The sequence below is a fragment of the Ambystoma mexicanum genome, chromosome 8 (assembly GCF_040938575.1).
Source record: "Ambystoma mexicanum isolate Mex_15411 chromosome 8, UKY_AmexF1_1, whole genome shotgun sequence".
Lineage (NCBI taxonomy): Eukaryota > Metazoa > Chordata > Amphibia > Caudata > Ambystomatidae > Ambystoma > Ambystoma mexicanum.
Genome location: NC_090929.1, coordinates 162,098,222 through 162,111,597, shown reverse-complemented (window position 1 = coordinate 162,111,597; position 13,376 = coordinate 162,098,222). Strand labels below are relative to the sequence as shown.

The window sequence follows — 13,376 nt, the reverse complement described above, 5'->3', positions numbered from 1 at the left end:
TCTTCCCCTCCACGAGACCCTTCCATGATTCCCCGTGAATTCTCACCTTAGGGTCTGGAAGGATGAGCTCTCCATCCTGCTTCGGTAGCAGAGGCGCTTTGAGGTCCAGTTACTTCACTGGAGCGTGGTGTGATGAGAGTTCAGAATTGCTTGAAAATCCGGTAAGATATAGTTAAAGTTCAATTGCCGGTCCAAGCTTTTAATAATAATTGTCTTTTGCTTCTTTTGCTGATGCCGAATAAAGATTCCGCGGTTGGCCGTGACACCGAAGAAGGAAGCTCAGGTGAGTCTCTTTTTTCCCCATACGGGCCGGGGTACGGCAATGCCGGAGGATTGGCGCCGACCCGAAGTGAGATGTGCAATTTCAGGTAAGTCTGTAATGAGCGTTATTATAATGTCTATGCATTCGCTCACTAATGTTTGTGTTCTTTCCCCATAGGGGCCGGGGTTCGGAAATGCCAGGGATGAGGGATGAGGCACCGACCCGATGTGAAAAAGGAAAACCCAGCAGGTAAGTGTTATGGTAGAAATGAAGGATTCTCTATTCTCTTCTCTAGCTCACCTTTGTTCTTGTCTTTTTTCCTTAGGCACCGAAAAAAAAGGCAGAGGATCCTGGTGGTCGCTGATGATCGTGCCGGCGCCTGGTAAAGGTGAGTAGAATGCGGCGCTGCAGCGGGCGACGCGATGCGCCTTTTAAAATAAATGTCTTTCTTTGCAGGTTCGTTGAGGAGAAGATTCTGGGATGCAGATTCAGCAGGTAAATGTCTTCTCTCTCCTTTTCTCCCCCTTGCTGGTGTACCAGGATGGTGACAGGCGTGGCTGAAGCCAGGATGCAGGAGCAGACACGGTGAGCGTCCAGCTGCTAAATGCAGAACAACGCGAAGCATGGATTGCTGCTTTGGTGTGGCTTAAATAGCCTTCAAAGTAGTTCCAGGTATGTATCCTTCCTCCAAAGGTATGTATACTTCCTCCAACCACACCCGTGTGGTTAAGTAGTCCTGAAGATAAAGTAGTCCCATTCAGGCCTCTGGATGGTCTGGATGTTGCAGCATGGTCTGCATCAGGTAAGTCTTTCACCAAGCACCTTCTTACACACAAGTTCCCCTTTATGAGCCTGGTCCAAAGGGCCCCTATTTGGGGCTGCTGAGGCTTTCCCAAGTAACATGTCTGCCTCTGGGGGTGCTGGTCCGGGTCTGGCTCCTTGGAGGTAGGCATCATGACAGTACCCCCTCCCAAGGCCCCTCCCAAGGTTGTTCTCCCCGGAGGTTTTGGTTTGTTTGGGAATTTTTGGTGGAATTTCTGTATTAAACGCGGTGCATGTACATGGTCGCTCGGTTCCCAAGACCTTTCCTGAGGTCCGTATCCTTTCCAATCAACTAGATAGAAGAGTTTTGACTTTGATACTTTGGAATCGAATATGTCTTTAACTTCGTATTCTAATTCTCCATCTATTAGAATTGGTTCTGGTGGTTTGACTAGTCGGGTTCCCGGTTGCACAGGTTTTAACAATGATGCATGAAAAACGGGATGAATTCGCATGTTGGCTGGTAACTCTAGTTTAAAGGCCACCGGGTTAATTATAGCTTTGATGGAATAGGGCCCTATGTACCTGGGGTTGAAAGTCCGTGGTCCTTTGAGAGGCAAATGTTTAGTGGCTAGCCACACTTGATCCCCTATTTGGTATGGAGGTGTTTCTCTCCGATGTAAATCAGCATTTTCTTTGTATCTTTTTTTGGCTTGCTGCAAATGAGTCGATGCTTCCTTGAAGGCTCGGGTTATTGTGGAGTGTAAATGATTTACAGCCGGCATTTCTAGACTTTGAGGGGGGTCAAGGTCGGAAGTTCGAGGGTGATGACCGTATAAGGTGTAAACAGGGGTTTGTCCTGTTCCAGAATGTATTGAATTGTTATAAGCATATTCTGCGATCCAAAGAATGTCTTTCCAATTGTATTCAGATTGGTGCAACATACACCGGAGGTACTGTTCAAGGGTTTGGTTAGTTCTCTCGGTTTGACCATCGGTCTGGGGGTGATGACTGGTAGATAGTCGTACATTAATTTGTGCTAGTTGACAACATTTTTTCCAAAATTGAGAAATAAATTGGCTTCCTCGATCAGAGACTAGTATGGATGGAAAACCATGAAGACGAACGACGTTCTCAAGAAATTCCTTGGCTAAGATGGAGGCAGAAGGTAGCCCCTTTAAAGGGATGAAATGGGCCATTTTGGAGAAGAGATCTACAATCACCAAGATGGTGTTGTACCCATGGCAAGAGGGTAGGTCGGTAATAAAATCCAATGACGGGGTATGCCAAGGTGCCGGTGGAATGTCCAAGGGTTGTAAAAGGCCGGCTGGCTTTTCCTTTTGTCCTTTATTTTGGGCACAAACTCTGCAAGACATCACAAAAGATTTTACGTCTTTTCGCCAAGATGGCCACCAGAATTGCCGTTTAATCTTTTCTTCAGTTTTGGCGATGCCAGGATGTCCTTCTAATAAAGTGTCATGATAGTGGGCAATAACAAATTCTTGCAATTCCTTGTTGGGTAGAAATAATCGTCCCTGGAAGTATGGTAAATCATTCTCGACAGAAAAGAGTGACCCCTTTTTGTTCCATTCTTGCAAGGCTGTAGAATCTAAAAGTTGTTTAACTCGAGTTTGGATGTCCTCGATAGTTTGTAAAGAGGTCAAACCCAATATTCTTTGTTCAGGTATGATCGATACTGGTTCTAAACTTAAATTACCTTCTCCCATCCCAATCCGGGATAAGGCGTCTGCTTTGCCGTTCTTGCAACCAGGGCGGTATGTGATCACAAAATCGAATTCCGCGAAGAATAAAGCCCATCGGAGTTGACGTGATGATTGAGCTTTGGCTGTTTTTAGGTATTTTAAATTCCTGTGATCAGTGATTACGGTGATGGTATGCTTTGCTCCGAGGAGGTAATGACGCCAAGCCTTGAATGCGGATTTAATAGCTAATAACTCCTTGTCGGTAATTGCGTAATTGATTTCAGGCGCAGAGAATTTTCTAGACCAGAAGGCTACAGGGTTAGTTACTGGATCCCTTTGAGACAGGACAGCTCCCATGGCTAAGCTGGATGCATCGGTTTCAACTATGTATGGGAGATCTGGGCGCGGATGTTTCAATACAGGTACGGAGGTGAATTTAGTTTTTAGGCCTTGGAAGGCCTGTTCTGCCTCGTTAGTCCATTCAAAAACTTTATTCTTTCGTAAGAGTGCTGTGATGGGTTGGACCACTCGAGAAAATTCCGGGACGAACCTTCGATAGAAATTGGCAAAACCAAGCATGCTCTGAACCCCCTTCACAGAGTTGTGAGATGGCCATTTCAGAATAGCGTCCACCTTTCGCGAGTCCATGCGGACTCCTTTGGGTGTCAGAATGAATCCCAGAAACTCGACTTCGGTGGTATGAAAAACGCATTTTTCGAGTTTTGCAAACAGTTTGTGCTGGCGCAATTTCTCGAGAACTGCCCTGACATGTTTCCTGTGATCGGATTCCGAAGAAGAGTACACCAGGATGTCATCTATATACACGATGACACAGACATCGATAAGTTCTCGAAGAACATCATTCATAAAGTATTGAAAGGCAGCAGGTGCGTTGCACAATCCGAAAGGCATTACCTGATATTCAAAGAGCCCATATTTGGTGCGGAAAGCCGTTTTCCATTTGTCGCCTTCTTTGATGCGCACCAAGTGATAGGCTCCCCTGAGGTCAAGCTTGGTGTAAATACAAGCATCTTTTACCTGATCAAGAAGTTCGGGAATCAGGGGCAGAGGATAACGATTCTTTATCGTTATTTGGTTCAGGGCGCGGTAGTCAATGCAAGTTCTAAGGTCGCCTTCTTTTTTCGGCATGAAGAACAGAGCTGAGGAAACAGGAGACTTTGACGGGCAAATAAAACCGTTGGCTAGGTACTGGTCTAAATACTGTCGCAAATGAAGGTTCTCTGGTTCCGTAAGGGCATAAATCCTACTACACGGGGGTTGAGCATTAGGTACTAGATCGATTTGACAATCGTATGACCGGTGAGGAGGTAACGTATTAGCCTGTTCTATTTTGAAAAACATCTTGGAATTCTTGATACTCAACCGGTAATTGAATCGTGGTGGAAGTTACTGTGGCCAAACCAATATCTGGATTTCTTGGATAACAAGTTGGTTCACAATCAGGAAAGGTTATCTTCTTTGCTCGCCAGTCTATCCGAGGATTATGTGTTTCCAACCAAGGAATTCCTAGAATTACCTGGAATTGTGGGGCCTTGATTACGTCAAACACGATTCCTTCCTGATGTCCGTCCTGACCCACTAGTGTCATTTCTGTAGTGGAATGAGTTACTGGCCCTGAGGCTATTTCGGTTCCATCTACTGTAGTAATGACATCCTTGTTAGCTTTTGGACGGAGAGGGAGATTAATCCTGGAGGCCAATTCACGATCTAAGTAGTTTCCTATAGCTCCACTGTCGATGTAAGCTTTTATAGCATGCAACAGCTGAGGCTGTTTGGGATCCACGAGTATCATTGGCATGATGAAATGCGAGGTCAAAGAGTTTGTTTTCAAGCTCGGCAAGCGGACCTCTACGCTTGTCGGGCTTGGTCGTTTCCCGAATCTGGTTCTATTAAGTTGTTGTCAGTGGCTCCAACCACCTTCTTAGGCGGTTTTACTGGACAGTCTCGAAGAAAGTGACCAGAAGCCCCGCAATAGAGGCATAATTGCTTTTGCCGCCTTCTCTCACTTTCCTTTTGCGTTAATGGTCCTTTAACTCCACCGATTTGCATAGGTTCGGAAACTTCGGCACTCTTGGGATTAACGTGAGTTTTGACCAACATTCGGGTTTCAAACTTGGAACGATCAGCTTTTCTACTTTGAAGTCTGTGATCAAGTTGGACCACTAAGTCTATGTATTCTGCGCAGGCCTGAGGTGTGTTTACTATTTGAGCTAGAACGTCTTTAAGTTCTCCGCGCAGACCTTGATGAAATAATGTGATCCTTTTATTTTGAGGCCACTCAGTTTCCACAATCAGTCTATTAAAGCTGGCGATGTAGGATAAGAGATCATGGTTACCTTGTCGTAAGGAAAGCAGCTCATTGTCAAGGGCCTGCCCCTGAGAGTGTCGAGCGAATAATCTTTCCATGCTCGCCTGGAAGCCTTGAAAATCCTGGAGAATTGGGTCATCCTGAATTACCAAAGGGACAGACCAATCGGCAGCACTGCCGCTGAGATAGGATAATACAAAGGCCACCTTGGTTTGGTCGTTAGGGAAGGCCCCAGGCCTGCATTGAAAGTGTAAGCGACATTGGTTCATAAAAACAGCACATTTCTTGGGGTCTCCAGCAAAACGTTTGGTCGGGGCCAATGGCATGTTTCCAGGTAGATTGATTTGTACAGGGTTACTTGAAACCATTGGAGTGGGATTTACTCCGGAACTAGGTAATGGAGTTTGTCCTGCCTGACCCTGCAACAACCGCTTGGCCAGGTCATCAGTTCGTTCCTTAGATAGGATCAGTTCTCTTTTGAGAGCGTTAGTCTCTTGGCGGGCGGCATGTACTTTTGCCCGTAATTCTCCCAAAAGCTGAGCCAGCTGGTCTATTTCGGAAGTCTCCATAGCGCCCGGGTGGGAAATTGTAGGTAGGCTTTTCGTTCTGTAACGCTCACCTGACTCCCACGGAGGCGCTGGTCTGGTTTGGAGTGCTGTTGCCTCTTCAATGGTAAAACGCAGGACTCGAAATATGGAATGGACCGGCCCTTCGAATTTGGCTTGTCTGGCTCGCAGAAATACCCTCCTGTGCGTGAAAAGGAAGTATTAGCGATCGGAGGAACAATGTTCAAACCAACCACACCCTTCTTACCCTCCACGAGACCTTTCTATGATTCCCTGTGAATTCTCACCTTAGGGTCTGGAAGGATGAGCTCTCCATCCTGCTTCGGTAGCAGGGGCGCTTTGAGGTCCAGTTACTTCACTGGAGCGTGGTGTGATGAGAGTTCAGAATTGCTTGAAAATCCGGTAAGATATAGTTAAAGTTCAATTGCCGGTCCAAGCTTTTAATAATAATTGTCTTTTGCTTCTTTTGCTGATGCCGAATAAAGATTCCGCGGTTGGCTGTGACACCGAAGAAGGAAGCTCAGGTGAGTCTCTTTTTTCCCCATAAGGGCCGGGGTACGGCAATGCCGGAGGATTGGCGCCGACCCGAAGTGAGATGTGCAATCTCAGGTAAGTCTGTAATGAGCGTTATTATAATGTCTATGCATTCGCTCACTAATGTTTGTGTTCTTTCCCCATAGGGGCCGGGGTTCGGAAATGCCAGGGATGAGGGATGAGGCACCGACCCGATGTGAAAAGGGAAAACCCAGCAGGTAAGTATTATGGTAGAAATTAAGGATTCTCTATTCTCTTCCCTAGCTCACCTTTGTTCTTGTCTTTTTTCCTTAGGCACCGAAAAAAAAGGCCGAGGATCCTGGTGGTCGCTGATGCGCCTTTTAAAATAAATGTCTTTCTTTGCAGGTTCGTTGAGGAGAAGATTCCGGGATGCAGATTCAGCAGGTAAATGTCTTCTCTCTCCTTTTCTCTTCCTTTCTCCCCCTTGCAGGTGTTCCAGGATGGTGACAAGCGTAGCTGAAGCCAGGATGCAGGAGCAGACACGGTGAGCGTCCAGCTGCTAAATGCAGAACAACGCGAAGCATGGATTGCTGCTTGGGTGTGGCTTAAATAGCCTTCAAAGTAGTTCCAGGTATGTATCCTTCCTCCAAAGGTATGTATACTTCCTCCAACCACACTCGTGTGGTTAAGTAGTCCTGAAGATAAAGTAGTCCCATTCAGGCCTCTGGATGGTCTGGATGTTGCAGCATGGTCTGCATCAGGTAAGTCTTTCACCAAGCACCTTCTTACACACAAGTTCCCCTTTATGAGCCTGGCGCCAAAGGCGCCAGGACTGAGTCCAAAGGGGCCCTATTTGGGGCTGCTGAGGCTTTCCCAAGTAACATGTCTGCCTCTGGGGGTGCTGGACCGGGTCTGGCTCCTTGGAGGTAGGCATCATGACATATATTCGTGGTTGAATATAAAAAGTAGTATCCACTGCCACCAGCCAAAACTCGATCAGGGGGGATGGAGACGTGCCCCCTCGACCAACAGACCCCGGGGCAATCGAATTGCCCCGACCAGTACGTCCACAATAGGATGGTTTGTACTGGTTTCTGTTCATAATTTGGCACTAGTAAAGCCAATGGTGACTTTACAGGCCCTGGGAGACAGTAGTCAGTCCCAGGGTATGGAGTCTATGGTGGGGTGTCACTATGACACCCCTGTGTTACTGCACGGAGGGTGCTGTGTAACACACATGTAAAAACACATGAGACCCTATGGAGTAAAGGACCCCATAGCCCATAAAACACATTAACAGTCAAAGGAACACCATAAATCATGTCCAAGAGTGGGAGAAAAAAGTCTCACTCTTGGCAGGAGAAAAAAACAAACTCCAGAAATCCAGCAAAGCTGCTGGGGGACTCACTAGGTTAGGAAATTCAGCCTAAAGAGAGAATTCTCCCTAACAGGCATGTTGGAAGAACAAACTGGGACAGGCTACTATGGGGATGACGAGGACCAAGAGGAGGAGGACGACAACCCAGAAACCTACAGGCTAGATTCCCCGGTAGATAAAGAACCCCCAGTTACCGACTCCCCTGCCGATAGCCAGCCTCTTTTGAATGAAGTGCTGTCCAGAGCGGCAGAACACTTCCACATTGACACCCAGGGTGCACAGGAAGAGAGGGATTTTGCTGAGGAGTTAGTGGGAGAAAGAAAACCTGTTGCCCAGGCCATCCCTATCCTTAAGTCTATACAAAGGAGGATAGACCCTTCCCTTGTTAAACCCTGTCTCACTAGGGCGGTAAACCCCAGAGTTGAGAACCTTTTCAGGGCAGCACAAACAGACCCACTGTACATAAGAGGGCATCTGAAACCGGACTCCCTGGTAGTTACACCCGTAAGAGGGCGGGAACACCCTTGTCATCATCGGAAGCTCCCCCCGACAAGGAGAGTAAGAAGATTTATGGCTTGGGCAGGAAAGTAGCCTCCACTTCCGCCTACCAGGCAAGGATTGCCAACTCCACCACCCTACTGGCGAGTTAAAACTGCCACCAGTGGGAAGAAGTCGCGGCTCTCATAGACTCTGCCCCAGAACCCTTAAAAAGTCAATTGGCACGAGTTTCAGCGGAAGGAAGAGCTGTGTCCGGTTGCATATTAAAAGCAACCTTTGATGCCGCGGATAACGCCGGCAGATTGATAGCAGAAGGTACTGTTATCAAAAGGCATGCTTGGTTGCGACAATCTGGGTTCAAGACCGAAACCCAGGCTTCATTGATAGACAAACTGGTGGAGCTGGATCTATTGTTTGGAAAGGCGGTCGAGGACGCGCTGAAAAATGCCAAGGACGAGTATGAGACACTCAAATCCCTAGGCCAACTAACCAATAAACCCCCTAACCAGAGAGGGAATGGCAATTTTCGTCGCCCACGCGGACAAAATTCCCAAAGAGGGTCTAACTATTCCCAGGGGCAGGGTACACAATGGAACAACAACAGCCAGCAGTCTACCCAGGGTTATGGCAGGGGTAATAAAAGAGGGCGTGGTAAGGGTAGAGACAGCCCCAGTAGAGGCGGTGGCACACCTCCACCAAAACAGTGACGTTCCGTTCAGGGTCCCTTCTCACACATCCCCAGTAGGGGGATGCATTTCCAACTTCACCCAAGCTTGGGAAGGGATCACTTCAGACCGATGGGTGCTGTCCACAGTGTCCGCAGGATACTGCACAGAACTGTTAGAGCGTCCCCAAAACCACCCTCCATGACAAAGGATACATTCTTTGGCCCCCCCAGAAGATCCTCCTCGAGGAGATTGTCAATCTTCTAGCAAAGAACGCGATAGAACTCGTCCCGGGACACAAGGTAAACAAGGGTATGTATTCAACGTACTTCCTTGTGCCAAAAAAAAAGATTTGACAAAGCGCCCAGTATTGGACTTACGGCCTGCAAACAAGTATGTCAAGCCCCAAAAACTTCGCAGGACTACTCTCCAGGAGGTAATCCCCCTCCTAAAATAGGGGGATTACCTGGCAACATTGGACATGAAAGATGTCTATTTTCATATTTCCATGTTCCCAGCGCACAGAAGGTGGACAGTCTGCACTACCAGTTCAAGGTGCTGCCCTTCGGGATAGCCTCGGCTCCAAGGATATTCACCAAGGTACTGACGGTGGCGGCAGCACACCTACGCAGGGAGGCAATCCCGGTATACCCTTACCTGGACGACTGTCTCATCACGGGGGAGACCCCAGTAATTTGCAGAACAAACATTGAAAGGACGATCGACCTCCTCTTCGAATTAGGCTTCTCAATAAACGAGAAGAAGTCAAGTCTGGTGCCAAGCACCTCCAAACAGTTCCTAGGGGCTATCCTAGACACACAAGAGGGGTTGACCTTTCCATCAGAGGAAAGAATTCGGAATATACTACTGCAAATTCCGCAATATCAGTCCGGTCGCCAGATAACTGTACGCAAAGCAATGCGTTTTGCTAGGCATGATGGCGTCCCATGCAGGAATGGTTAACGAAACAGAGGTCTCAGGCAAGTGGTCAGTGAGACGATCTAGTGGTCGTTTCGCCAACACTGGTACAAAGCCTTCACTGGTGGACAAGAGAAAATCTGTCCAAGGGGAAACCCTTTTACGATCCCGAGATACAGGCGGTAGTCCCAACCGATGCATGCCTGACAGGGTGGGGAGCTCACCTCCTCCACCACACAGCTCAGGGTCTCTGGTCTCACTCAGTGGCCAACAATCACATCAACCTGCTAGAGCTACTGGCAGTATTCAGAGCGCTTCAAGCGTTCGAGCCCTACCTGCTGAATCTGTCAGTGCAGATCCGGACAGACAGCACTACAGCCATGTTTTACATAAACAAGCAGGGAGGGACTCGTTCGCCAAATCTGTCCAAGCTTGCCCAGATAATTTGGATATGGGCACTCAGACCGAAGATCTTCCTGTCATCTCAACATGTTCCAGGGGATCTCAATTCTCTGGCGGATGCTTTAAGCAGAGATCCCCTCCCAGAGGTACACGAATGGTGCCTACACAGATAAATCGTAGAAGATATCTTCTCTCAGTGGGGTTTCCCCACTATAGACCTATTCGCCCCAAGCGAAAACAGACAGTGCCCAGGATTTGCATACAGGTTCCCCCAGCCAGACTCCCAGGGGAACGCCCTGTGGATGAACTGGTCAGGGATGTGTGCGTACACTTTTCCACCAACACCTCTCATCAGGAAGGTGGTCAACAAGATGAACAGAATGACGCTCATCCTAGTTGCTCCCATGTGGGCGAGACTCCCGTGGTTTCCACACTTATGCAGACTAGCGATGTGCGAACCCATCAAATTCCCGGGCTGGTACAACCTACTGTCCCAGCACCAAGTTCAAACAGTACATCCTCAACCCAACTCAATGAACCTAGCAGCATGGCTCCTGAGGTCATAGAGTTCGGACATCTCAAATTGCCACAGAGATGTATGGACATCCTAAAGGAATCTAGGAAGCCAAACACGAGGCACTGCTACTTTGACAAATGGAAACGATTCGTTATCTGGTGCCAGAAGAAGTAAATCAATCCAGTTGATTGCACTCCTTCCACAGTTGTCACGTACATGCTCCACCTGCTGGATGCAGGACTGGTAATTAACTCACTGAAGGTACACCTGGCAGCGCTGTCAGCATACACCACTTCCCATAACAAGGTGTTGTGGTGGAAGATTCCAGTGGTTAAAGCTTTCATGGAAGGAGTAAAGAGACTTCACCCTCCTATTTCTAACCCACCACCAGGATGGAACCTTAACGTGGTGCTATCTAAACTCGTGGGCCCCCCCATTCGAACCCATGCATAAAAGCAGTCTCAAACAGCTGACTTATAAGACGGCCTTCTTAGTAGCAATAACATCTATAAGAAGGGTCAGTGAAATTCAGGCTCGGTCAATGCAGGATCCATTCTTTACAGTTCATAAAGATAAACTGGTTTTACGTACACACCCTAGGTTCTCACCTAAGTTTACTTCTAAATTCCACGTGAACCAGTCCATCGAGCTTCCGGCTTTCTTCCAAGACCCACTAAGCTCAGCTGAGGTGAAACTACACACCCTAGATGTGCGTAGGGCGGTCCTCTGCTATATAAACAAGACCAGACCACTAAGGAAAACAGATCAGCTGTTTGTCTCCGTAGCTACAGGCAGAGAGGGAGATCGCGTCTCTATAGGTGCCATCTCTAAGTGGATTGTTAACTGTATCCAGATGTGTTACTCTCTTTCTGGAAAAACTCTGCCTTTCACGCCAAGAGCCCACTCTACTAGAGGCATTGAGGCCACTCTGGCTTTCATTGCAAATGTACCCCTTGACACCATTTGCAAAGCAGCTACTTGGAGCTCTATTCACACTTTTACTCAGCATTACTGCATTGACACCCATTCCAAGACAGATACTCAAGTGGGACAAGCGGTTTTAAGACATTTGCTCATGACCCTTCTCACATCCCACCTCCTTCTTCTAACACTGCTCGCTAATCTATGCACAGCATGTGATCTAAGCAGATTCAACAAGCCTCAGAAGAGATACATTACGCACTGTAATTGTATTTCTGATGCTTGTATCTGCTTAGATTCACATGTGACCCACCCTTCCTCCCCTCTGAGACAAGGCGCATGGATGCTTGTAGTCTTATCTTTCCATCTATCTGCTTGGATTATCTGTACTCACGCTACTTCTCATGCTACCTCAGTCAGAAAAAATACAATCTGTGGTTCCTAGCCGCGTGAGGGATCATGGGTACAGTGAACGTCCCACTAGGGATAGTATTACTGGCACGCCCTGTGTCGACGCCAATTTTCGAGTTTCGAACAAAAACAAACTGTAATACTCTGCAGCTTCCACTAGATGTCGGCCTATGCACAGCATGTGAATCTAAGCAGATACAAGCATAGGAAATACGATTACGGTGAGTAATGTATCTCATATATATATAATATATTTTAACTTTAGTTACTGTACTCTCTGAACAGGTTAATGCCCCATGTTACTGCTCAAGCTATCATTGAACTCTGAGCTGAACTTGGATCTTTTGCTGTTCCAGGGAAATTGGCAGTAAGATTATAGCTATGATGTCCTACATTGTGGGAGGCATGGGGGATTGGGGTGTTACAGTATAGGGCCCAAAGGACACAGAATATAGAACATGTTTAGGGATATTGACTTATATTAAGTTACTCGGCTTTTATACTGTGACCATCACCTGTGGAATGGTCTTCGTTGTCTGTTAGTGGCCTATTCCTTTGAAAAGGAAGAGCGTATAGCGGATTGGTGAAGAGGGTTTAGGGTAGAAACAAACAATTGCAAGGGAGCCCAGGGGTGGGAGAAAGATAGATGGGGTGCATGTGCAATCCTTAGTTGTATAAAATGCAATGCTGATAATTGCAGGGGTTGAAATTGATGGAGCAATACTGGAAATAACTCCTGGGTGTCGTGATATTACTCTGACCAACAGTTACTAATCACAACCCAGGAGCTATTGCATTGAAGTCTCAGTTGTTAGAACAGTGTTACATTGAATGAATGATTTAACAAATGTGCAGCACAAGAGGTTAAGAAAATGCAGCAATAGGTAAGGGGAAAGGTAATTGAACAGCCGAAAGATGGTCCAACTTGCTTTTTTCCCTGAAACGGAGATGCATCCAAAAATATGCATGCCCTTTTAGTGCTGTTTTGATCTATCTTTGCCTATATTTCTGTTTTTGTTGATTCCTCTTCACTGTTGCTATGTGGCGTTCTATTTATTTACATTTAACTTGCTTCCATTTAGTCATTAGTTTTGTCTGCCACCACATCTGTTTCTGTTACTGCATTGGTAATTGTTGTTGTCCCTTTCCAGATACATTTTTATGTTGATATGAGTCCTGCCACCTCTTATTTTGTGATGCTACCTTGCACGCACTGTCCCTCTACGTAGCTAGACACAAATCCAACTTCCGCATTAGATGCAAGATATAACCATATGGCCATCATGCTTTAAATGTTTTCTTGCGATTTCCTAATGCAAATTACCACACACAGAGTGAATGTCACCAGTTGGCTTAAGGAGCCAAAAGTAGCTCCTGGTATTAGTTCGTAACAAACTATTCACGCTCTTGAACGTGATACTCAGGAGCTAAATAGCTCCCAGCAAATTCAAACCCTCCATTGTAGAAAACATCCTTGCAATGTAAGAATGTATGGCATTCTTCTAAAAATTGTTTTGTGAAATAGAGGATATGTAAATGTATGTGTTTA

The 13,376-nt window shown here is 46.8% G+C and overlaps 1 protein-coding gene across 4 annotated transcripts in view; it reads left to right on the top strand.

Moving 5' to 3' along the window:
* Positions 1-13,376, top strand: part of CAMSAP1 (calmodulin regulated spectrin associated protein 1) — a 1,201,485-nt gene that overhangs the window by 166,488 nt on the left and 1,021,621 nt on the right. The gene's annotated exons all lie outside the window — the stretch shown is intronic.